At 41.9% G+C, this 24,280-nt stretch overlaps 1 pseudogene; it reads left to right on the forward strand.

Annotated features, from left to right (window-relative positions):
• The first annotated feature begins 19,626 nt into the window (after positions 1 to 19,626).
• On the forward strand, positions 19,627 to 20,026 carry LOC101613180 (annotated as a pseudogene).
• Positions 20,027 to 24,280: the final 4,254 nt, after the last annotated feature.

Raw genomic sequence — 24,280 nt, forward strand, 5'->3', positions numbered from 1 at the left:
TGGCTTTCAGACTTGAGGGGAAGCTCCATGATGGTAGGGGGAAACGATGGCATGAGCAGAGGGTGGACATCACCCCCTGGCCAACAGAAGGTGGACCATGGCAACCGGAAAATGTGCCAAAAACTGGCTATAATACCCATAAGCCCACCCTGAGAATGTGCAAAAAACTGGCTATAATACCCATAAGCCCACCCCCAACAATACACTGCCTCTAGGAGGCATAAATTCCCAAATATCCATCAACTGGGAACCTAGCATTCAGAATACCTAAGTTTATGGGGGACACTTGAATCAAACCACCACATTCCACCCCTGGCCCCCATAAACTGTTAACCATCCATGATGTAAAATGTAATGCATTCATCCAACTTTAAAAGTAGTCCCCATAGTTTTTATCAATTCCAGTGATGTTCATACATTTCCATAGTCCAAGATCTTTTAACTGAATCATAAGACCCCTCCCAAAAAAACACTCAAACACCCATAATGGTACAGAATAAACATTCACACTGTAAAAGATGGCATTGGGCATAGCAAAGAAATATTCAACCAATACAAAATTTAAAATAACCAGGGGAAACATCAAACTCTTTAACTCCAAATCTGATAATTCTAACCAGCAACAAGTCTCTGGTATTCCAATTCCACCCCTCCAGCTAGGCTACTCACAGTCCTGGAAAACTTCATGCAGGCATTCAGCAAACCAGCTTCACACTGCCCATGGCCATTTCCAACACAAGACCATGTTGCAAACTCAAAGACCCTCTCTTTCCTGAATTTCTTATACTCCACAATACCAGGTAGGGTGCAAATTTGTTGGGGGGGGGGGGGGGATAAAGCAGACTTTGAAGAACAGGATACTCCTTGAGCACTCAGTCCCCTCCACAAAACTGGATAATACGGAGGAAATGGATGAATTTCTGGATACATACCACCTACCAAAGCTAAACTCAGAGCAAGTTAATCTAAACAAACCTATCATAGTCATCGAGATTGAAAAGGTAATTTAAAAAACCTCCCCAAAAAGAAGAGTCCAGGACCAGATGGCTTCTCCACTGAATCTATCAAACTTTCACAGAAGAATTGAAACCAATTTTTCCTCAAAAGGTGTAATCTCTCAATTGAAGCTGAATTGTCAGCAGTTCACCCAGATTTTTTGTTGTTGTTGTTTCTGTGCCATATCCCTCTGCTCACAGCAGTTGATTTCTATGCAAAACAACCCTGCCTAACTTCTCAGGACATAAGCATAACAGCAAGCTTCACACAGACCGCCAGCCCAGTCCAAGCAAAGCTCTTTCTCACCCTCATAAACCAAACCTCACAGTCCATAGTTCTTAACTGTATTCAGGTCTTTCAACTCTAACCAGAATAGTCCATCAAGCTGTACTTACAGCACTGCAAAGCATATCTTTGGCCAAGATTTCAAATTCTTCCACATCCCTCTTGAAAATTAGCTTCAAAAGGTCAAAACCACACAGTAAGGTGTCTAGCAGCAACTCCACTCCTCGGTACCTCTTTACTGTTTCAGTCAGGTTCATGTTGCTGGTAGAAATCACCAAACCAAGAGCAGCCTGTGGGGGAAAAAAATAATTGGTTTATTTTTGGCTTACAGGCTCGAGGGGAAGCTCCACAATGGCAGGGGAAAACAATGACATGAACAGAGGGTGGACATCATACCCTGGCCCACATAAGGTGGGCAATAGCAACAGGAGAGTGTGCCAAGCACTAGTAAGGGGACACTGGCTGTAATACTCATAAGCCCGCCCCCAACAATACATTGCCTCCAGGAGGTGTTAATTCCCAAATCTCTGTCAGCTGAGAACCTAGCATTCAGAACATTTATGGGGAACACCTGAATCAAACCACTGTTCTGAGTACTTGGCTATTTTTTCATTGGATATAGCATAATATCTAACAGACTTTATATATTATGAATATTAATTCTTTGTTGATATTTCACATTATTCTTAAATCTTTTACCACTTTCACCCCTGCAAGTATTAATAGTTTGTCATTTTTATTCTAATTATCTTCAGCCTTCTACAGATTGGAGAATATGATATTATGCTAGACAAAAATGTTATGTCTACTCCTTTGAGTATTCTATTCATTGGCCTTTCATACATGAAAGAATATTTTCTTTCCTTCCATGCCCTGATCTGCCCTGTGCACCAAGTGGCTGAGCTCTACAAGTGTATAACCTTTACCAGTTACAAATCAGCTTGTGACTACATTCTCTGAATAAAGGGCAGTCACCGGCAAGGTGTCTGTAGATGAATAGAGGGGAGAATCCAGCCTATTTCTGCTACTTCTTTAGGCGTCAATGGTCTTCTGGGCCATGAGTGAATCTTCTGTGTGATTCTAATTTCCATCAATGATCCTTTTGTTTAAGACCTCACTGCCTCCAAGACATGCTCCAGTAGCACCAGAATCTGCTTCATCATGCACAATGAGATCGCCTCATGGTCTCAAGTTTTTGCTTCAGTTCTTAAAATACTTTATATACAACTTTAATTCTATCTAATGAACTACATAGACTAAATCTTTCTGGCCTCTGACTCAAACATAAATATTTTAAGAAGCTACATCTGGGGGTATGAGTCAACAGTTAAAGGCACTTGCTCTCAAAGCCTGCCAGCCTGGGTTTGATTCCCCAGTATCCACCTAAAGCTCAAACACACAATGTGGCACATGCATCTAGAGCTGGTTTTCAGTGGCAAGAATTCCTGGTGTTACCATCCTCTCCCTCTCTCTCCCTCTCTCTCTCTCTCTCTCTCTCTCTCTCTCTCTCTCTCTCTCCCTTTTCAAATAAATAAATAAAATATTAGTAAAATATTACATGTAAGGAATTAGGTCTGGAGAAATGGCTTAGTGGTTAAGGCAGTTGCCTGCAAAGCCAAAGGACACAGGTTCAATTCCCCAGGACCACCATAAGTCAGGTGGACAAGGGGGGTACACACATCTGGAGTTTATTTACAGTGGCTGGAGGCCCTGGCATGCCCAGTCTCTGTCTCATAACTGATTAAATCACAAGAATTATGGGAAGGAACAAAGGCAATAGAGAAAATGTTACTTAGCCCAAATCTGTCAATCAAACTATATGACTCAAATTACACCCCTAGCAACAGATCCGTCCTCCTCTAAAAATCCTGCAAAGAGAAACCACAGGCTACTTCCTGGTATCCTTGAAGTCTCTCTACTCAAGCCTGCTGCCCCTTTACTGTTGTTTTCCTCTTAATAAAGTGCCTTTGTGTTTAACTACTTGTGCGCAACTCTCTTCAATTCTTTCTGCAAGATGTGAACAAGCTGTTCATCAGACAAGACTGCCAGTAACACTAAGAACCTGCATTGAATAAAGGACAGGTTTCAATAAATGGTGTTGGGAAAACGGAATATACACATCCAAAAAAAAACTGTAGCTATATGTGTACCACTCACCAGTTATAAAATACAACTTGAAATGCATTTAAGATTTAAATGTGTGGCCTTAATCTATGAAATTACTATAAGAACACTGATGGGGGAATACTTCAGATTATTTTAAAGAAAAAGCAGCTTTGGGCACTGGTGTGATGGCTCAGAAGTTAAGTGTACTTCATGAGCCTAGAACCACCAGAGTTTGAATCTCCAGGTGCCATTTAAATGCCTGAGCATGTCCACATGAACCTGTAACTCCAGTCCCTCAGGGGAGCAGTGATCTAATAATTACTAGAGCCCCACAAGCTTCGGAATCAGTCAAGAGACTCCAGCTCAAAACAAGACCTGGGAAGAGTGATGGAGTGGGATATCCACCATTCCAATCCAGCCACTGTAGGCAAGTACATAGGTGAGTTGTCTCCATTGAAGGTATGGGGCACACGGGACACAGCACAAATTCCCCTGACATGTATGCACAACACACATGCCAGCCAACAAACAAAAAAAGATAGGTAGTTTTGGGACAAGATCCCAAGAACACATGAAATGAAATGAAAAGGAGACACATGAAATTACATTAAACTAAAATAATATTTTTTTTTTCAAGGTAGGCTTTTACTCTAGCCCCGGCTGACCTGGGATTCACTATGGAGTCTCAGGGTGGCCTCGAGCTATCAGCAATCCTCCTACCTCTGCCTCCCGAGTGCTGGGATTAAAGGCGTGTGCAACCACGCCTGGCCTAAAAGACTTCTTTATGTCAAAGCAAACATTCAATAGAGTGCAAAAAGCCTACGGAATGGAAGCAAATGTATAACATGTACATCTTATAAAGATATGCCCTTCATTTCAGCCCAGCCAGGCCAAGACAAGGGGAAACTCACCAGAAGCTGGAGGCTCAGGTGTAGTCAGACAGCCCAGAGAGCTTGCCCTCCCCTCGTAAACTATACCCTTATTGTAGGGGGCTTTATCTTCTCGTTCAGGTGAGCCAGAGAGACAACTGATTGCTATGGGTGAGAGGCTGTCTCAGGAATAGGCTAGCCATGACACCAAGTTCTGGGACTGAACCCATCTCAATGTCAGGATTAGACTTAAATTCTAGGAAACGGGACATGCTTCTCAGGAGGGGCTCAGATTGCTTGTGAAAAACAAATCTATGGAACTCCTTTAGGCAAGAGATAAGGAGAAGACAGCTTTCTTTCTAATCTTTAGCAAGCCCAAGGATATTCCTACTATTTATTTTCAAAGTCTTAGTCACCCTGTCACCTAATAAAGCTACCTGACTCCCTGTCATTTGTAGCCCATGTGGCTGCCACCATATTTTGTTTGGCAACTACAGGCCATCCTACCAATAAGCCTTTGGCTTTTGTGCAGAGAGGATTAAAAAAAATAAACTAGCATCTTAAAAGCTGCAGATTTCTCAGAGTTAGGGTTAAAAAGCCACAGATTTTTTCAGATTTATGGAGAAGGGCAGGTGAGAACAATGGCTGGAATTTCAGATATTAGTATGTGAACACCATTAGCATATCTACAGGCAAAATTTAGCAGCAGAGCCAAAAGCAGCTTTAATGCCCATAGGAACAAAAAATAAGTTATTGCCCAATTTAAGAAGTCCTTTCTCAATAAGAAGTCCTCCCCTACACAATTTAATTTCTCTCAGTTTTTGTCTCAGGCACTCCTCAGTGAGGACACTAGAGAAATGTCTTTCGGAAATAATTCTTGGACCACAGAGCTGAGGCCAGGTGTGCCATAGGTGAAAAACAAATGACAACAGAAGAGTAGGAACACAGTGAGGCTTAAGGAGATGGTATACACTTAAGAGACAGGTAATTTACAATTCTTATATCTTAAGTCCCTTTGTGAATGACCAGACCACACAAGACTGCTCTGAAGCAAAATAAAGATTTTATTTGAAAAATTCACGAGCTGTCAGGCTGTCTCATGAGATAGTGAAGGTTAGATTTATTTATTGTTGTTGTTTGTTGTTTTGGTTTTTTAAGGTACGGTCTCACTGTGGTCCAGGCTGACCTGGAATTAACTATGTAGTCTCAGGGTAGCCTCGAACTCACGGCGATCCTCCTACCTCTGCCTCCCAAGTGCTGGGATTAAAGGTTTGTGCCACCATGCCTGGCTAAGGGCTCATCTGCGGGGTAGGGATAAGGGAATGAGAGGCTTCTTTGTGAAGTTGGTTAGGGGTATTTCTTAAGGAGAATTTTCCTGTTAATCCAAGATTATGGTAAAGCAGTTAGTGTGTGTCATCAAAACAGAGGCTCTTGAGATAAGGTAAACAGAAAATTGTGGCCTAGGGCTGGAGGAGGTGGCTTAGAGGTTAAGGAACTTCTCTGCAAAGCCAAAGGACTCAGGTTCAATTTCCAAGGGCCCATGTAAGCCAGATACAGAAGGTGGTATATGCATCTGGAGTTCATTTGCAGTGGCTGGAGGCCCTGGTATGCCAATCCTTCCTTTCTCTGTCCCTATTTCTATGTGAAATAAATAAATAAATAAATAAAAATATTAAAATTTTTAAAAGACAATCACCTATACGAAAAAAGATAAAAAGAAAACTGTGGCCTAGGGGCATGGAGAAATAATGGCTGGGATGGTTTCTGAGGAATGCAGTCAGCTTGGCTCTTGTACGTTCCTGTAAGACCTCTTCTCATCACCACTTTGTCATCCACAGCGATCTGACCTAATATTCCAGCCTTTTATTAATGATAATGGGATGTTCATCTGAGTTTCCGTATCCACTTCCTGCTAAGTGGGGGTAGTGAGTATTCTAGGGGATGATGGATCCTGCGGTCTGTGGGACCCCTTAGAGCTCGTGGTGGGAAGATGGCTTCCTGGGGGCTATAAGCTGATATGGAATAGGAGAGGGAAAGATCAGTAAAAGTTGATTAAACTTTTAATGGGAAAATCGGTCTACCTGATTTTGGATGGACTTCAGGAGGCACAGGGGCAGAAGGAGTAGTATGCGTATTCCAGTCATGGGTCCCACTAGTGGCAAGAGCCAGGGCCAAACAGCTCCAAAAATATTCCATGACCCTGCAGTAGGTGGCATTCCGACCTGAAGTTGATTTACCAGATTTTGAAGTGCTTTTTTTTATTATTTTAAATTCCATCTTGCCTGGTTGGTAAACATAATAGCAGCATTTATTGTTTAAGAAGAGGCAAGCCTCTCTTTTGTCAGCTGTCAAGAGGTCTTGGGCATGGTGGTTTTGTAAGTTCAGGCCCTGAAAAACAACTGGTAGCAAAAGGAATGGGAGAGAGAAAGGTATATGAGCTAGGCACTACAAGGTGGATGGGCAAAACAGCAGCATTGATTAAGTGGAGGTCTTGGACCAACTGGTAGGTTCTGTCAGGCTTGATGATTTAGCCAGGATAGGGGTATTGTAGGGAGAAGAGGTAAGGCACAGGCGGCTACCTGAAGGAGGCAAGAGATTTAAGGCAAGGGTTTAAGTCCCTGGCAGTGTTTGAGTAAGATTAGATACTTGGACTGACAAGGAAACACTGTTGGATCCTTGATTTTGATATGAACAGGTGGGTGAGGATTGGCCAGAGTAAGTGATGAAGTGTCCCACACTTGGGGATCAATCTTAGAAGCAAGAAATTAAAAGTTGAGGTCTTGGTATGGGAGGGAGTAGGGATGAGATTGAAGATGGAGGGTGAGTAAGGGGTCAGGGAGAGGGAGAGATTTTGATGAGGTTTGGGCCTAGAAGTGGAGCAGGACAAGAAGACTTCACAAGAGAGAGGGAGAACAGAGTTTCCCAAAAATTTCAGGTCAGAGGAGCCATAACATGAGGGGAATGTGGCCAGCCATCTACACCCACCAGGGAGATCTGTAATGGAAGTCTGCTCAGAGTAGGATAGCAGGAATCAACATGTAGCTTCCATATATAATATAAAGGCGATAGGCCTGCTTGCCACCTAGACTGATACCCTGGGCTCCTCCTTTGTGATGTGAAGAGTCTTGTTGGGTGCTAAGAACTGAGGGCACCATCAGTCTTCAGCCACCAGGCCAAGGAGATCACTGAGCAGCTCATGGATGGGCTGAAGGGAAGGAGTTAGCCTTCCTTGGCAAGGCAGGGAGGGACAGTGAACCTCCCAGTGTCTGTGGAGTCCACAGTGAGGGCAGGATCCTCGTGACAGATATGGGTTGGGGCAAACTCTTGTTCAGTGACCAGTGGTGCCACACTTGAAGCAAGGTCCCAGTGGTGATTGTTGAGGTCCCTATGTCTTCTTCAGAGAAGCCTGGAGAGGCACAGCCAGGAGCTGATATTTTTGTGTGTCTCTGGCCAGCCTTCTAGTCCGCTTTTGTTCCTCTTGGCTGTTAAAAACCTTAAAGGCCATTTCAAGCAGATCACCCTGGGGGGCTTGAGGGCCTTTCTCAATATGTTTCAGTTTTTTCCAAATGTTGGGTTTGAGACAGGAAGTGGGTGTTAAGGATCAAAACACCTTCCTGAGAAGTGGGATGGAGGTGGATGTATTGAGGAAGTGCCTATGTTACGTGACCCATGAACTCTGCTGAGTTTTCATGGAGATTTTGAGTTCTTAAGAGGAGTCTATTAATGTTAACAACCTTATGGGAAGGAAGCCTTTTGGAGGCCCACCAACAACAGACAACCATCTGGTCCTGGGCCACCCTCCCTGTTGAAGGAGGGTTGGATCTTAAGTGGTAGGGGCAGGGACTTGGTAGGCCCAGTTTGGGTCTTCTCTGGGAACTGCCACAGAACCAACTGAATAGATTGGTTCAGTTAAATGGATATTGTTTAGTGTGGGCCTGGGAAGCCACCTACGTGTGCTAGATTGAGAGTGGTAGACAGGATGGCATAGATATCATGTCAGGTAAGATTGTAGGCCTGAGTAAAGTAGCGAAATTCTTTAGTATAGTGAACAGTGTTAGAAGAAAGGGAACCTACATGTGCTTCGAGTTGAGACAGGTCAGGCATTGAAATGGGACATGGATGTATACAATTTCCCTCTCTGTCCCTGTCACCTCCCTTAGAGGAAAAGTTTAGTGCTTGAGTGAGTGCTTTGAGCAAGAGGAGAGAGGGGAGGGGAGGTGTTGCAGTCCAATTTGCATTGCTGTTAGAAATCACCCAACCAAGAGCAGCTTCTGGGAAAAAGAGATTTCTTTTGGCTTACAGGCTCGAGGGGAAGCTCCACGATGGCAGGGGAAAACGATGGCATGAGCAGAGGGTGGACATCATCCCCTGGCCAACAGAAGGTGGACCACAGCAACAGGAGGGTGTGCCAAACACTGGCATAGGGAAACTGGCTATAAAGCCCATAAGCCCGCCCCCAACAATACACTCCCTCCAGGAGGCATTAATTCCCAAATATCCATCAGTTGGGGAGCTAGCATTCACAACACCTAAGTTTATGGGGGACACCTGAATCAAACCACCACATTCTTCCCCTGGCCCCAATAAACTGATAATCATACATGATATAAAATGCAATGCATTCATCTCATTTTAAAAGTCCCCATAGTTTTTATCAATCCTAAAGATGTTCATACATCCCCATAGTCCAAGATCTTTTAACTGAGCCATAATACCAAAAAATAACCTCAAAAAACCCATAATGGCACAGAGTAAATATTCACACTACAAAAGATGGCATTGGGCATAGCAAAGAAACATTCAAACAATACAAGATTTAAAACAACCAGGGCAAACATCTGTAGCTTCAAGTCCAACAACTCTAGCCAGTGACAAATCTCCAAGTCTGATAATTCTAACCAGCAACAAGTGTCTAGCATTCCAATTCCACCCCTCCAGCTAGGCTACTCACAGTCCTGGGAAACTTCATCGGGGCCAGCAGCTCTCCTTGGCAGCCATCTCATGGTCCTAGCATCTCCACTGAGTCTCCACTGCAAGCCACGGTTCATCCTCATGGCCCCATGGGGTCTCTATGCAGGCAACCAGCAAGCCCGCCTCACACTGCCCGTGGCTATTTCCAAAACACAAGACCGTGTTGCAAACTCAATGACCCTCTTTCCAGCATTTCTTATACTCCATGATACCAGGTAAGGTGCCAATTTGTTAATCCAGCGGGGAATAAAGCCAACTTTGAAGAACAGGACACTCCTTGAGCACCCAGGCCCCTTCAAAAGAGTCTACATTCTTCTTGTTGCCCCAGCGCAGGTCAGCTAGCCCAGTCTCAAAGGTTGTAATCTTTCAGTTGCAGCTGAACAGGCAACAGTTCACCCAAAGGTTTTTCTTTTTGTGCCGTATCCCTCTGCACACACCAGTTCATTTCTACGCAAAGCAACCCTGCGCAACTTCTCAGGACACGGGCATAAGAGCAAGCTTCTCACATAAACTGCTAGCCCAGTCCAGGCAAAGCTTTTTCTCACCCTCATAAGTCAAACCTCACAGTCCATAGTTCTTACTGCCTTCAGGTCTTGCAGCTCTGACCAGAATAGTCCATCAAGCTGTACTTACAGCACTACAAGGCATCTCTTAGGCCAAGGTTTCAACTCCTCCCACATTCCTCTTGAAAACCAGCTCCAAAAGGCCAAAGCCACACAGTCAGGTGTCTAGCAGCAATCCCACTCCTTGGTACTACTTTACTGTTGCAGTCCGGTTTGCATTGCTGGTAGAAATCACCCAACCAAGAGCAGCTTCTGGGAAAAAGAGATTTATTCTGGCTTACAGGCTTGAGGGGAAGCTCCACGATAGCAGGGGAAACAATGGCATGAGCAGAGGGTGAACATCACCCCCTGGCCAACAGAAGGTGGACCACAGCAGCAGGAGGGTGTGCCAAACATTGGCAGAGGGAAACTGGCTATAAAGCCCTTAAGCCCACCCCCAACAATACACTCCCTCCAGGAGGCATTAATTCCCAAATATCCATCAGCTGGGGAGCTAGCATTCCCAACACCTAAGTTTATGGGGGACACCTGAATCAAACCACCACAGGAGGGAAGGTAGAGGATGGAGGTGAGTTGGAGGTTGAGGAGAAGCTGGAGGAGCAGTATGGGGCAGGTCGTTGATGGCATTGGGATCAAGAGCTGAAGGTAGGGAAGATTAAGGTGGGGGTGTTGGATTTGATTTTTTCCCTGAAGCCTTGGCCAGAAGAATCTGATGAGTAAGGCAAGCAAAGGAGATGGAAGTATAGGCCCATAGAGCAAAAAATGCTTGAATATAGGGAATTTCAGACAATTTGCCTGTGCAGTGACAGATATTATCTACAAAGTAGTAAGAATTTGGAAATTGCAAGCACTGTTTCAGGTCATATAGACCCATTGTCCAATTTGTATTGTGGTCAAGCTGTTTTACACTAAAAAAAAAAAAAAAAGGCAGTGAGGCTTAACATTGCATTGCAATCCCAGTGGTTTTAAGTTCTTAATGAAACAAGCCAGGGGGCTAATAGGGACCAATTTAGAGGCTTTGTTTCCCATCTTAGGTGAGAAGGAGGGGGTGAAGACACTAACAAGAGACAGGAAAAGAGGAAAGCAGTTCAGTGGTCTGGTCAGGGAAAAAAGGTCTGACCACCTGCAGTGGTTTGATTCAGGTGTTCCCCATAAACTTAGGTGTTCTGAATGCTAGGTTCTCAGCTGATAGAGATTTGGGAATTAACACCTCCTGAAGGCAGTGTATTGTTGGGAGCAGGCTTATGGGTATTAGAGCAAGTTTCCCTTGCCAGTGTTTGGCACATTCTCCTGTTCCTGTTGTCTACCTGATGTTGGCCAGGAGGTGATGTCCACCCTCTTCTCATGTCATTGTTTTCCCTGTCATCAGGGAGCTTCCCCACTTGAGCCTGTAATCCAAAATAAACCTTTTTCTTAGAAGCTTCTTTTGGTCAGGTGATTCCCACCATTAATGCAGGCCTGACTGCAACACCACACAAGAGGGCAACCAGAAACCTCCTATTGGAGTCATGGCACCAGATGTAAGTTCCCGGGATTTGGCAACAGATGTAAGATTTGAGAATGACTAGATCATGCAAGACTGCTCTGATGCAAAGTAAAGTTTTATTGGGAAAGGCACCAGCTGCCAGGCTGTCTGTGAGAGAAGAGCACAGCACCTTGGGTTAGTGACAGGTTTTATAAGGCTCATGTGCTGGGTGGGGGATAGGGGAATAGGAGGAATGGGAGGAGTCTTTGTAAAGCTGGGTAGGGGAATTTCTTCAGGGGAATTTTCCTGTTAATCCCAAGATTCTGGTCAGGCAGTTAGGGTGTGTCATCAAAACAAAGACTCTTGAGATAATGTAAACAGAAAAGTGTGGCCTAGGGGCAAGGAGAAACAATGGGCGGGATGGCTTCTGGGGCATGTTGTCAGCTTGGTTCTTGTTCTTCTGTTACACCTCTTCTTATCACCATCCACAGCAACTCCATCTTGGGACCCAGTACTACCTAACACCACTAATATGTTGTGGGAAAATTTCTCAGATCTGAGTGAGCTTAGAAGCCACAAGTCTTGAATTTTCATCTACATTTAGCTAAAAATTGAGAAATGCAGACACACAGAGAATGGTAACTCCTGAAACATTTATTAAAAGAAAATAATAGGATAGGAAGAAAGTTCCCAAGGCAAGAGGAATTTCCCCCTCACAGTTGGGCTGGAGGAGTAGGGAACCCAGAAATATCTCATGTGGAGGCTTCTACCAGGTCCTTATATTCATTAGTCCTTCAACTAGAGTAAGCCTTATTGTCAAATCCAAGTGCATATGAAATATTTTGATTGGTTTGGGGATCCAGGATTCCACTGATTCAGGATTCTACAGATTCAGGAAGGGCCCATCCACAAGTGCTAAGCTTACAAAATGTTGAGGAAGAACCAGAAAACTGCTGTTGGTTATAGCCATATTTTATGAGACTGAATTAGACTGGAGTTCCATTTTTGCCAGGACAGGGGCACTCATGTTGCTTAGGGCCTGTGTTTCTAACTGAACACCTGCAAAAACATTCTACCTTGAAACTATAGAATATAATTTCCACAGATGGGCAAGGGGATCATTGGAGATGATAAGAGACAGAAACTGGCTAAGCAGCTTAGGGGTGACTGACCCCAAAGTGAATAGACTTCTCCTGGCCAAGGGTAAGAATTGTTTTTGGCCATCATAATAGGAAGAAGAGATCATGACTTCAAAATAAAAGAGAGACTGATTGTGGGCTGGAGAGATGGCTTAGCGGTTAAGCGCTTGCCTGTGAAGCCTAAGGACCCCGGTTCGAGGCTTGGTTCCCCAGGACCCACGTTAGCCAGATGCACAAGGGGTCACATGCATCAGGAGTTCATTCGCAGTGGCTGGAGGCCCTGGGGCGCCCATTCTCTCTCGCTGTATCTGTTTCTTTCTCTCTCTGTCTGTCGCTCTCAAATAAATAAAAAAAAAATGAACAAAAAATTTAAAAAAAAGAGAGACTGATTGAGATGGGGAGAATGGAGTTTCAAAGGGGAAAGTGGCACAAGGGAGGGTATTACCATGGGATATTTTTTTTATAATCATGAAGCTGTTAATAAAAAAAAAATTGAAAAGAAAAAAAAAGAAATATTCTCACAGTTCCCCCCCCAAAATAAAAAGAATTGTCCTTGGGTCAGTAGGAGAAAATATAAATCTAGGGCATTACACTGTACTACAAGTCAGTAACATCTGAAGGATCTGAACTTTCCTTATCTCTGTCCCCTTAGGGGTCCTTCCATTCCCTTCCTAGAGAATTTCAAAGTTCCTGGCCATGGACTCCTGATTCTATCATGAGTATCCTGGCTAAACCAGCCACCTATCCATGGGGTTTATAAAAAAGTGAAATCTGGCCCCCCCTCTTCTTTTCACAATTTTTATTAACATTTTCCATGATTATAAAAAATATCCCATGGTAATACCCTCCCTCCCCCCCCCCACACATTCTCCTTTGAAGTTCCATTCTCCATCATATCACCTCCCCATCTCAACCATTGTACTTAAATATATACAATACCAACCAATTAAATACTCTCCTCCCTTCCTTTCTCTTTCCTTTATATATCCTTTTTAACTTGCTGGCCTCTGCTACTAAGTGTTTTCCTTCTCATGCAGAAGCCCAGTCATCTGTAGCTAGGATCCACATATGAGGGAGAACATGTGGTACTTGGGTTTCTTGGCCTGGGATACTTCACTTAGTGTAATCCTTTCCAGATCCATCCATTTTTTCTGCAAATTTCATAACTTCATTTTTCTTCACTGCTGAGTAGAACTCCATTGTATAACTGTGCCACAACTTCATTATCCACTCATCAGTTGAGGGACATCTAGGCTGGTTCCATTTCCCAGCTATTATAAATTGAGCAGTGATAAACATGGTTGAGCACGTACTTCTAAGGAAATGAGATAAGTCCTTAGGATATATGCCTAGGAGTGCTATAGCTGGGTCATATGGTAGCTCAATCTTTAGCTGTTTTAGGAAACCCACACTGTTTTCCACAATGGCTGGACCAGATTGCATTCCCACCAGCAGAGTTCCTCTTTTTCCACATCCCAGCCAACATTTATGAACATTTATTTTCATGATGGTAGCCAATCTGACAGGAGTGAGATGGAATCTCAATGATGACTAGTAATGTAGAACACTTTTTAGATGCTTATATGCCATTCATATTTCTTCCTTTGAGAATGCTCTATTTAGCTCCATAGCCCATATTTTGATTGGCTTGTTTGCTTCCTTTTTATTTAACTTTTTGAGTTCTTTGTATATCCTAGATATTAATCCTCTATCAGATGTATAGTTGGTCAAGATTTTTTTTCCCATTCTGTAGGTTGCCTCTGCTTTTTTCACCATGTCCTTTGCAGTGCAAAATCTTTGTAATTTCATGAGGTCCCAGTGATTAATCTGTGGTTTTATTGCCTGAGCAACTGGGGTTGTATTCAGAAAGTCTTTGCCAAGACCAATCTGTTGAAGGGTTTCCCCTACTTTTTCCTCTAGCAGTTTCAGAGTTTCAGGTCTGATGTTAAGGTCTTTAATCCATTTGGACTTAATTCTTGTGCATGGAGAGAAAGAAGAATCTACTTTCATCCTTCTACAGATATATATACAGTTTTCCCAACACCATTTGCTGAAGAGGCTCTTTTCTCCAATGAGTATTTGTGGCATTTTAATCGAATATCTGGTGACTATAGCTAACTGGACTTATATCTGGGTCCTCTATTCTGTTACACAGATCTACATGTCTGTTTTTATGCCAGTACCACGCTGTTTTTGTTACTAAGGCTCTGTAGTATAGGTTAAAATCAGGTATGGTGATATCACCACCGTTATTTTTGTTGCTCAGTAATATTTTAGATATGTGAGGTGTTTTGTGATTCCAAATGAATTTTTGGATTGTTTTTTTCTATTTCCATGAAGAATGCCTTTGGAATTTTGATAGGGATTGCATTAAATGTGTAGATTGATTTTGGTAATATTGCCATTTTCACAATATTGATTCTTCCCATCCAGGAACAAGGGATGTTTCCCCAATTTCTAGTGTCTTCTGCAATTTCTCGCTTGAGTGTTTTAAAGTTCTCATTGTAGAGATTCTTTACTTCCTTGGTTAGGTTTATTCCAAAGTACTTTATTTTTTCGGATGCAATTGTGAATGGGAGTGATTCTCTGATTTCATCCTCTGTGTGTTTGTTGTTAGCATATATGAAGGCTACTGATTTCTGTGTATTTATTTTGTATCCTGCTATATGGCTGTAGGTTTTCATCAGCTCTAACAGTTTGCTAGTAGAGTTTTTAGGGTCCTTTATGTATAGAATCATGTCATCTGCAAATAATGATAACTTGATCTCTTCCTTTCCAATTTGTATCCCTTTAATGTGTGTCTCTTGCCTTATTGCTATGGCTAAGACTTCCAAAACTATGTTAAATAAAAGTGGGGACAGTGGACACCCTTGTCTTGTTCCTGATTTTAGTGGAAAATCTTCCAAGTTTTTCCCCATTTACTAATATGTTGGCTGTAGGCTTGTCATAAATAGCTTTTATTATATTGAGATATGTTCCTTCTATTCCCAGTCTCTGTAGGACTTTTATCATGAAGGAATGTTGGATTTTGTCAAATGCTTTCTCTGCATCCAATGAGATGATCATGTGATTTTTGTCCTTCAACTGGTTTATATAATGTATTACATTTATAGATTTGTGTATATTGAACCATCTCTGCATCTCTGGGATAAAGCCTACTTGGTCAAGGTGAATGATCTTTTTGATATACTCTTGTATTCTGTTTGCCAATATTTTGTTGAGAATTTTTGCATCTATGTTCATGAGGGAGATTGGTCTGTAATTTTCTTTTTTTGTTCTATCTTTGCCTGGTTTTGGTATCAGGGTGATGCTGGCTTCATAGAAGGAGTTTGGTAGAATTCCTTCTTTTTCTATTTCCTGGAAAAGCTTAAGAAGTAATGGTGTTAGCTCTTCTTTGAAGGTCTGGTAAAATTCAGCTGTGAATCCATCTGGGCCTGGGCTTTTTTAGTTGGGAGATTATTGATAACTTTTCAGATTCTCCATGCTTGTTATAGGCCTATTTAAGTGATTTATCTCATCTTGATATAATTGAGGTAGGTCATATAAATCAAGGAAATCATCCATTTCTTTCAGATTTTCATACTTTGTGGAGTATATGCTTTTATAGTATGTCCCTATTATTTTTTGAATTTCTCTGGAATCTTATGTGATGTTATCTTTTTCATCTCTGATTTTATTAATTTATGTCTCTTCTTTCTTTCTTTTGGTCAGATTTGCTAAGGGTTTATCAATCTTATTTATCCTTTCAAAGAACCAACTCTTTGTTTCATTAATTCTTTGGATTGTTTTTTTTGTTGTTGTTGTTTGTTTAAAATTCATTAATTTCTGCCCTAATATTTATTATTTCTTCCCATCTACTGATTTTTGGTTTGCCATGTTCTTCTTTTTCCAAGGCTTTAAGGTGAAGCATTAGGTCGTTTAATTGTGACCTCTCTAATTTCTTAATATAGGCACTTAAGGCTATAAATTTACCTCTTAAAACTGCCTTCATTGTGTCCCAGAGATTTTGGTATGTTGTATTCTCATTATCTTTTGACTCTATAATTTTTTTTTTTATTTCTTTCTTGATTTCTTCATTGACTCATTCATCATTTACTAGTGTATTGTTTAGTTTTCATGATTTTGTGTATGCAATATAGCCTTTCTTGCTACTGATTTGTAGTTTAATTCCATTGTCGTCTGATAGACTGCAAGTTTATTTCAATTTTCCTGAATTTGTTAAGATTTGCTTTGTGTCCTAATATATGGTCTATTTCAGAGAATGTTCCATGTGCTGCTGAAAAGAATGTATATTCTGCAGCCTTTGGATGAAATGTCCTGTGTATATCTGTTAAGTCCATTCCTTCTATGACCTCATTTAGTCCAAATGCCTCTCTGTTTATTTTTTCCCCGGGATGACCTGTCACTTGATGAGAGTGGAGTATTAATGTCACCCACCACCACTGTGTTTGGTGTTATCTATGATCTTAGTTTTAATAGTGTTTGTTGGGTGCCCCCATGTTAGGTGCATATATGTTTAGGATTGTAATGTTCTGTTGGAGCGTGCCCTTAATCAATATAAAATGACCTTCCTTATCTTTCTTGACTAACATTGGATTAAAGTTTACCTTCTCAGATATTAGGATAGCAACCCCTGCTTGTTTTCTAGGCCCATTTGCTTAAAACACCGTCTTCCAGCATTTCACCCTAAGATAATGTCTATCCTTTGTAGAAAGATGAGTTTCTTAGAGACAACAAATTGTAGGATCCTGCTTTTTAGCCCAGTCTGCAAACTATATCTTTTCATTGGGGCATTGAAGCTGTTGATATTAAGAGATATTATTGAAAGGTGTGTATTTATGTTTGCCATTTTTTTTGTGTGTGTGGTTCCGGTTCTACCTGTGCTCTCTTGTGCTTGTTTTTTCTAGGTTCCTTATATGTGTGCTTTTCCTTTTCTTCAGCATGGAGGATTCTATCAAATTTTTTCTGTAGAGCTGGTTTTGTCTTCAAATACTCCTTTAACCTGCTTTTGTCATGGAATGTCCTCATTTCTCCATCTATTTGAATGGATAGCTTTGCAGGATAAAATAACCTTTGTTGACAGTTGTTATCTTTCAGAACTTGGAATATATCACTCCAAGCCCTTTTGGCTTTAAAAGTTTGTGTTGAATAATCTGCTGTAATCCTGATCGTCTTGCCTTTGTAGGTAACTTGATTTTTCTCTCTAACTGCTTTCAATATTTTTTCTTTGGTGTGCGTGTTTGGAAGTTTGATTATAATATGGTGAGGAGAGGTTCTTTCCAGGTTTTGTCTGGCTGGGGTTCTAAAGGCTTCCTGTATCTGTATTGGCACCTCTTTCCCAATTTGGGGGAAATTTTCTTCTATGATTTTGTTGAAGACGCCTACTATGCCTTTGGAGTGGAATTCTTCTCCTTCTACTATGCCTTGAATTCTTATATTTGATCTTTTCATAGTGTCCTGAATATCTTGAAATTCCCACTCATACTTTTCTATAAGTTTGTCTTTCTCTTTGTTGGACTGTATTAGGTCTGCCACTTTTTCTTCTAGCTTAGATATTCTGTCCTCTCCCTCATCTATCCTACTGGTGAGATTTTCTACAGAGTTTTTTATTTCATTAACTGTGTTCTTCATTGCTAGTAATTCTGAATGGTTTTTCTTTATTATTTCTATTTCCTTATTTATGTCTTGTATTGCCTTCTTGATTTCATCAAACGGGTGTCCCACATTTTCTTTGATTCCTTTGATTTCTTCTTTGATTCCTTTGATTTGTTCTTTGACCTCTTTGAGCATATTTACAATCATTCTTTTGAAATCTTTCTCAGGCATTTCCTCTAACTCGTTCTCACTGGAGGTCATTTCTGATGCATTAATACTTTTAGTAGGATTTATATTATATTGCTTTTTAGTGTTTCTTGTGTTAAAATATATATATTTTTGCATCTTGGATTAAGTTAATGCTTGGATTTTCTAGCTAGCTGGGTATTCTTAGCTGTATCAATTGATTTGATGTTATTTATTTTCAGGGTAGGAGCTTAAGGTGTTAGGTGTGGCTCTTAAGACTGTCAGAGTATCTACAAAGGTGTTCCTAGGGGTTGAGTTTCCCTTCTATGGGAGCATTCAAGTCGGCTGAGTGGGATAAAATACAGGTAGATTCTAAAATTTAACTAAACACTGTACACATTCAATCAAAAAGAGCCCCGAGTATGTATGCAATAGTAGTTACTATAACAACCAGATCCTCTATCAACAAAGAGGTTAAGATTTCTGGTCTGTTGAGGGATCCAAGTCAGCTTGTGACCAAGTGAGACCCTTCCCTGGTGCAATTCCAGTTACCTTGGATGATTTTTGGTCTCAATCAACTTGCTGCCTGGGTCGTCGGGCTGCTGTTCTGATTTATGGAGCTGGGCACTGGCATTTCCTGCAGGGCAAACCGAGCATGGTAACTGTGGCCCTGCAGATCAGCACACCCGCTCCTGGAACTGCTGCTGCTAAAGCTGCCGCTGCTGCAGCTAACGCTGCCTCTGCTGGTTCTGTCACTGCTGCTGCTGCTGGGTCCACCACTGCTGCTGCTGCCACTGAAGCTGCTGCTGCTGGATCTGCCACTGCTGCTGCTACTTGATCTGGTGCTGCTGCTGGGTCCGCTGTTACCTGTGCCGGAGCCGCTGATGTTGCTGTGGGACTCTGCTCCTGTTTGGGTCCCGCTGTTGTCTCAAGTTGGTATGTCCAGGTCCCGGGACCGCTGCTCTGTTTGCTGGAGCTGGGCACAAGTGGTGGGGGAGGGGAGAGAGCTGTAGCTGCTCTAGTTCTCTTGCAGTTCCATGTGTTCTACCTTTTGGTCTGCTCCTCCGTTGTTTACTGCTGCTCTCCCTTCACATTTCCTGAGTTGTGGAGAGCTCTGGTGTGAGTAGAAGCTCCCCTCACCTGGCTTTTCCTGCCGCTTGAGCCGAGCCTGGCAGCTTTCTGGTGCGCATGGTTGGCAGACCTGCTGGGGCGCTTTTGCCAGCCTGTGTGGGCTCTGGGTGCTCTGGATCTCTTCTACTTCTCTGCTGCTTCTTCAATTTCTTATACACCTCCCTTTTTAGTAAAAGTGTGTATTTTGCTGAGCTTTTTTGTTCTTTTTCCCCTAGGCTGCTTTGGCATGGTACCTATGCTGTTATCTTAACCAGAACTCCCAGCCCTCCCTCTTCTTACATACTGTCTGCGGAGGTGGCTGCCATGTTCTGCTGGACATCATGACTGCCCTTAGTCCTCTGGTGAAGCCTAAGATTGTCAAAAAGAAGTTCATCCGGCATCAGTCAGATCTATATGTCAAAATTCATCATAACTGGCAGAAACCCAGAGGTATTGACAACAGGGTGTGGAGAAAGATTCAAATGCTAAATTCTGATACCCAACCTTGGTTATGGGAGCAACAAGAAAACAAAGCACACACTGTTCAGTGGCTTCCGGAAATTCCTGGTTCACAATGTCAAGGAGCTAGAAGAGCTCCCAATGTGCAGCAAATCTTCCTATGCTGAGATGTATCACAACATTTCTTTGAAGAACCACAAAGCCCTTGTGTAAAGAACAGTCCAGCTGGCTGTTAGAGTCACCAATCCCAATGCCAGGCTGCACAGTGAAGTAAGTGAATAAACAGCTTATGTACATCTTATATTTGTGCTTAAATAAAACCATGAAAAACCCGCTGTCTTTCCTAGTATACCCCTCAAAAAAAAAAAAAAAAAGTGAAAACTGGCCTTCATCCTGTTGTAGCCACACTCAATTAAAAAAATAAAATTAAATTAAAAAACAGATCTGATTATCAAGGTGGGATCATCAAATCTCCTCTAGGTAACAGCTATGCCTTCTTCCCTCATGGAACTTCTCAAACCCACTCTTGCCTTGCTTGGCAGAAGGTCCACCTTGCTTTCTTCTCTCATATTCTAAGCTTACATCCCCAGCTCCTCATCTTCCTTCAAAAGACTTTATTTCTTTATTTAAAAATATTTTACTTTTTTGTATTTATTTGAGAGGGAAAGACAGAAAGAGAGGGGGAGAGAAAGGGTATGGCATGGCCACTAGCCACTGTGAATGAACTTCAGCTGCATGTGCTATCTTGCACATCTGGTTTACATGGGTACTGGGGAATTGAACCTGGGTTCTTAGGCTTTGTAGGCAAATGCCTTAACCACTAAGCCATTTATCTGCACTCCTTCTAAAGTTTTAAGCTATAATAAAATTTTCTGAACCTTGTCCTATTGTCCATGGATTTCATTCCTCAAATTCATAGGACAAGGACCTGGGAACACCTGCAAGAAACACAAAATTCCTGTATCATAGACTCCAAGAGACATGGGTGGCACAGACAGATTCCTAATGGAGGAATAAAAAGGAGGGGACCTCTAGGACTTACAAAGTATGCTGAGAAGAGAGGATCACTTAGTTGGATACTCCCAGGTGGTGGTGGTAAATTAAAGTTTTACACTGGACTTTCACTATCAGTGCTCAAAAATGTAAGGGTATTAGCCAGGGAGTTAGCTGATATTATTAGCATGAGTCTTAGACTTTGTCAGAGGTGAATGAATTATAGTGGGAATTCTGTGTAAAAAGAAGCCTTGTAGACATGTCTCAGCCACCAGGCCCTGGGAAAGCCAATGGCATTTTTTATAATCACAGTGAGATTAGAGGATATAAAATCCTGACCCTAGGGTCTCCTTGGTGACTGAGTGTAAGGTCCAGACTCTCTCTCTCTCTCTCCCTCTCTGTTTTTTGATAGTACAAGACCTTGAATTTGAGGTCTCATGCATTATAAGATGGTTTAAAACTTAGCTATACTTCCAGGCCATTTCTCTACTTTTTCAAAAGCAGGGTCTTAGTAATTCACACTGGCTGACTTTGAACTAAGTAGCTCAGGGACAAACTGAACTTAAAATCTCCCTCCTAAGCTATCCTAGTTTCCTAAATATCTAGATTTATGGGCCTTTCCAAACAGGACCAACTAAGTTCAGACTCTAGAACAGACTGAGGAGATATTCTTACACAGGAAAAGAGCCCCCACCCATACTATACTCCCACTACTGTTAGCTCCCCACAACTTTTAAGCAGTGTTATTTGGCTAAGATATTCTTCATTTTTGGTGGTGACAGAGGCGTAAGTTCTTTGGTCTAATGGTTCAGTGGCAGAGGCTTAGAGGGAATGAACATTGGCTGTTTGAAGATAAAGGATGACAGGATAGGCTTTGCCTTGATGAAGAGTTTGTGAAGCGCCAGGCAGATTTCTCATTCTGTTGAACATCCCTCCACAAAATACACTACACATTTTGTAATAGCAGGTGAATATGTATCTTGGTGTAAAAGTTATAGGCCTAAAGTCTACAGAGGAGGTCATATCAAGCAACTTCCACTGAGAAATATTGGTGAAGGAACTGAGTATTGAAAGCAGATGGGGTTTCACCTAGTCGTACACATTATGTTATTCTTATACTGGTTCCCAAGGAAAGCATTTTAATCTGAGACTTCCCTACTTTGTTTTTAATTAAGTATTTTCTTCTTTTTTAATGTGGTTTTTACTAGATTTTTTCCATTTTCATGCATGAATATTACATTTTCATGATATGTACCTCACATTACCTTCCCTTATACTCAGTCTCACTGTCATACCTCTTCTTATTTCTTGGAAGTGCTCATGCAACATAAAAGAATGGCTTCTTCCCCTCTTTGGCAACCTTTAACTCCTATAAGCTTATTAGAGCAGGTAGTAACCTCCAAAGCCACTTCTCTATCTGTAATAGAATGCGGGTAGGTCCTATCATGTTCAATTATTATGCAGGCAACCACATTTAATATGAGTTCATGAGTACAATGGCTTTGTCAACTCAGGTTGCTAGAGTTTCACAGCATACCTCCCCATCGATCTTCTGCCTCATCACATCTTCTGCAATGTTCCCTGGGTAAGATTGATGTTTATACCTCATTAGTCCATTATATCCAAGACTTGACTAGGTATGAGTCTCACTGAATGACCATCACTCACTGGCAAAAAGGTTTTCTGATTGTGGGATAGAGCAGAATTAATCTTGGATATCAAGCTTAATATTTTTTAATTATTTATTTATTTGAGAGAGAGGGTAAAAAAAGGCAGATAGCAAATAGAGAGAGAATGAGTGCACCAAGACCTCTAGCCACTGCAAACAAACTCCAGACGCAAGCTCCACCTTGTGCAGCTGGCTTATGTGGGGTACTGGGGAATCAAACTTGAACCCTTAGGCTTTGCAGGCAAGTGTCTTAACTGATAAGCTGTCTTCCCAGCCCCTGAAGCTTAATCTTTATCTCCTTTGAGACAAGATCTCACTGTGTAGCCAGGATGTCTTTGAACTGCTTATACACTACATATTGACCACAACCGCATTGCAATCCTCAGGCTTCACTCCCATGTACTTGTGTTATAAGCATGCAGCACAACACCTGGGGTCAAAGGGCTCTCTGTGTGTGTGTGTGTGTGTGTGTGTGTGTGTGTGTGTGTGTATGTATGTTTTCTGTGATAAACCTAGGACTTAAGGCATGCTAGACAGTGAGCACAATTCCCAGCCCTCTAATGTTTTTATTTAGTTTAAATGTTATGAATGCATTTTTTGAATTTCTAGGTCTCAGGTCAGTGAAACAAGAAGAATCAAGCCAGAAAGAAAGCAAAGATGACAGTTGAGAGGGTGGCTTAGCTGGAGAGAATTTATCTAGCATGTATAATTCTGTGGGCTTAATCTCTAGTTCACAGTAGGATTTTGAGGTAGGGGAATTATGTTGCAAGATGGATGTCATTTGGTAAGTAAAGGTTGAATGGAGTCCCTGATAGGAGGTATGGCTTTTGGGTGTGGTTTGAGTGTCTTGTGTATCATTTTCAAGGATAGAAAGCTGCAATGCTATGCTTGTCACTGTCATCAGCCTTGAAGGCTCCGGTCAGGGATGGATTCATATAGGGCCTTCTGATTCCACTTCTGTGAATTCAGGGTAGGTTTTATTTAATTATGAGTATTTCAAGCTCCAAGAGAGATGATTAGAAGCTTGGGGTTTTGTGTGTTGTTTGGTTGGTTGATTGATTGGATTTTTATAATGCCACCATTGAACTATACCCCTATTCCCAGACCTATTTTGACATTTGATTTTGGTTTGCTGTTTGATTATTTATTATTTGTTTAAGATGAGTTCTGGCTAAATCTGTCTTAGAAGTTGACATCTTCTAGCCTCAGCCTCCAAAGTTTTTGAATTAGTCCTATAAGTCTATCACACAGTTGTCCCAGCAAAACAAGTCATCAAGAGTCTGAGGGGATGAAGTGCTTCGGAGATACCAAAAGAGGGCTTTGGGATTCCTAGTGGCAGGGAGAATGGACAAACTCCTACTTGAAGGAAGCATCAAGGTGGAAGAACACTGGGATATTACAAATGTACTAGGCAGAGGAGGGGCATGGAGTTGGAAATACCAAGCAGGACATCACCTTGGACATGCCAAGGTGGTAATGTTCATTTAAAGTGTTACACTGGGGCTGGAGAAATGGCTTAGTGATTAAGCACTTGCCTGTGAAGCCTAAGGACCCTGGTTTGAGGTTCAATTCCCTAGGGCCCACGTTAGCCAGATGCACAAGAGGGTGCACACGTCTGGAGTTTGTTTGCAGTGGCTGGAAGCCCTGGCATGCCCATTCTCTCTCTCTCTCTCTCTCTCTCTCTCTCTGCCACTCTCAAATAAATAAATAAATAATGAAAAAAAGTTTTTTAAAAAAAGTAATTAAAAAAAATAAAGTGTTACACTGGGCTTCCACTCCTAGTTATTCCAGAATGTGAGAATAATAGCCCTGGTGTCTGCTCATATTATGAACAGGAGCTCTAGGCTATCCCATAGAATAATGGAAGGACTGTA

This window comes from Jaculus jaculus, chromosome X, assembly GCF_020740685.1.
Source record: "Jaculus jaculus isolate mJacJac1 chromosome X, mJacJac1.mat.Y.cur, whole genome shotgun sequence".
Lineage (NCBI taxonomy): Eukaryota > Metazoa > Chordata > Mammalia > Rodentia > Dipodidae > Jaculus > Jaculus jaculus.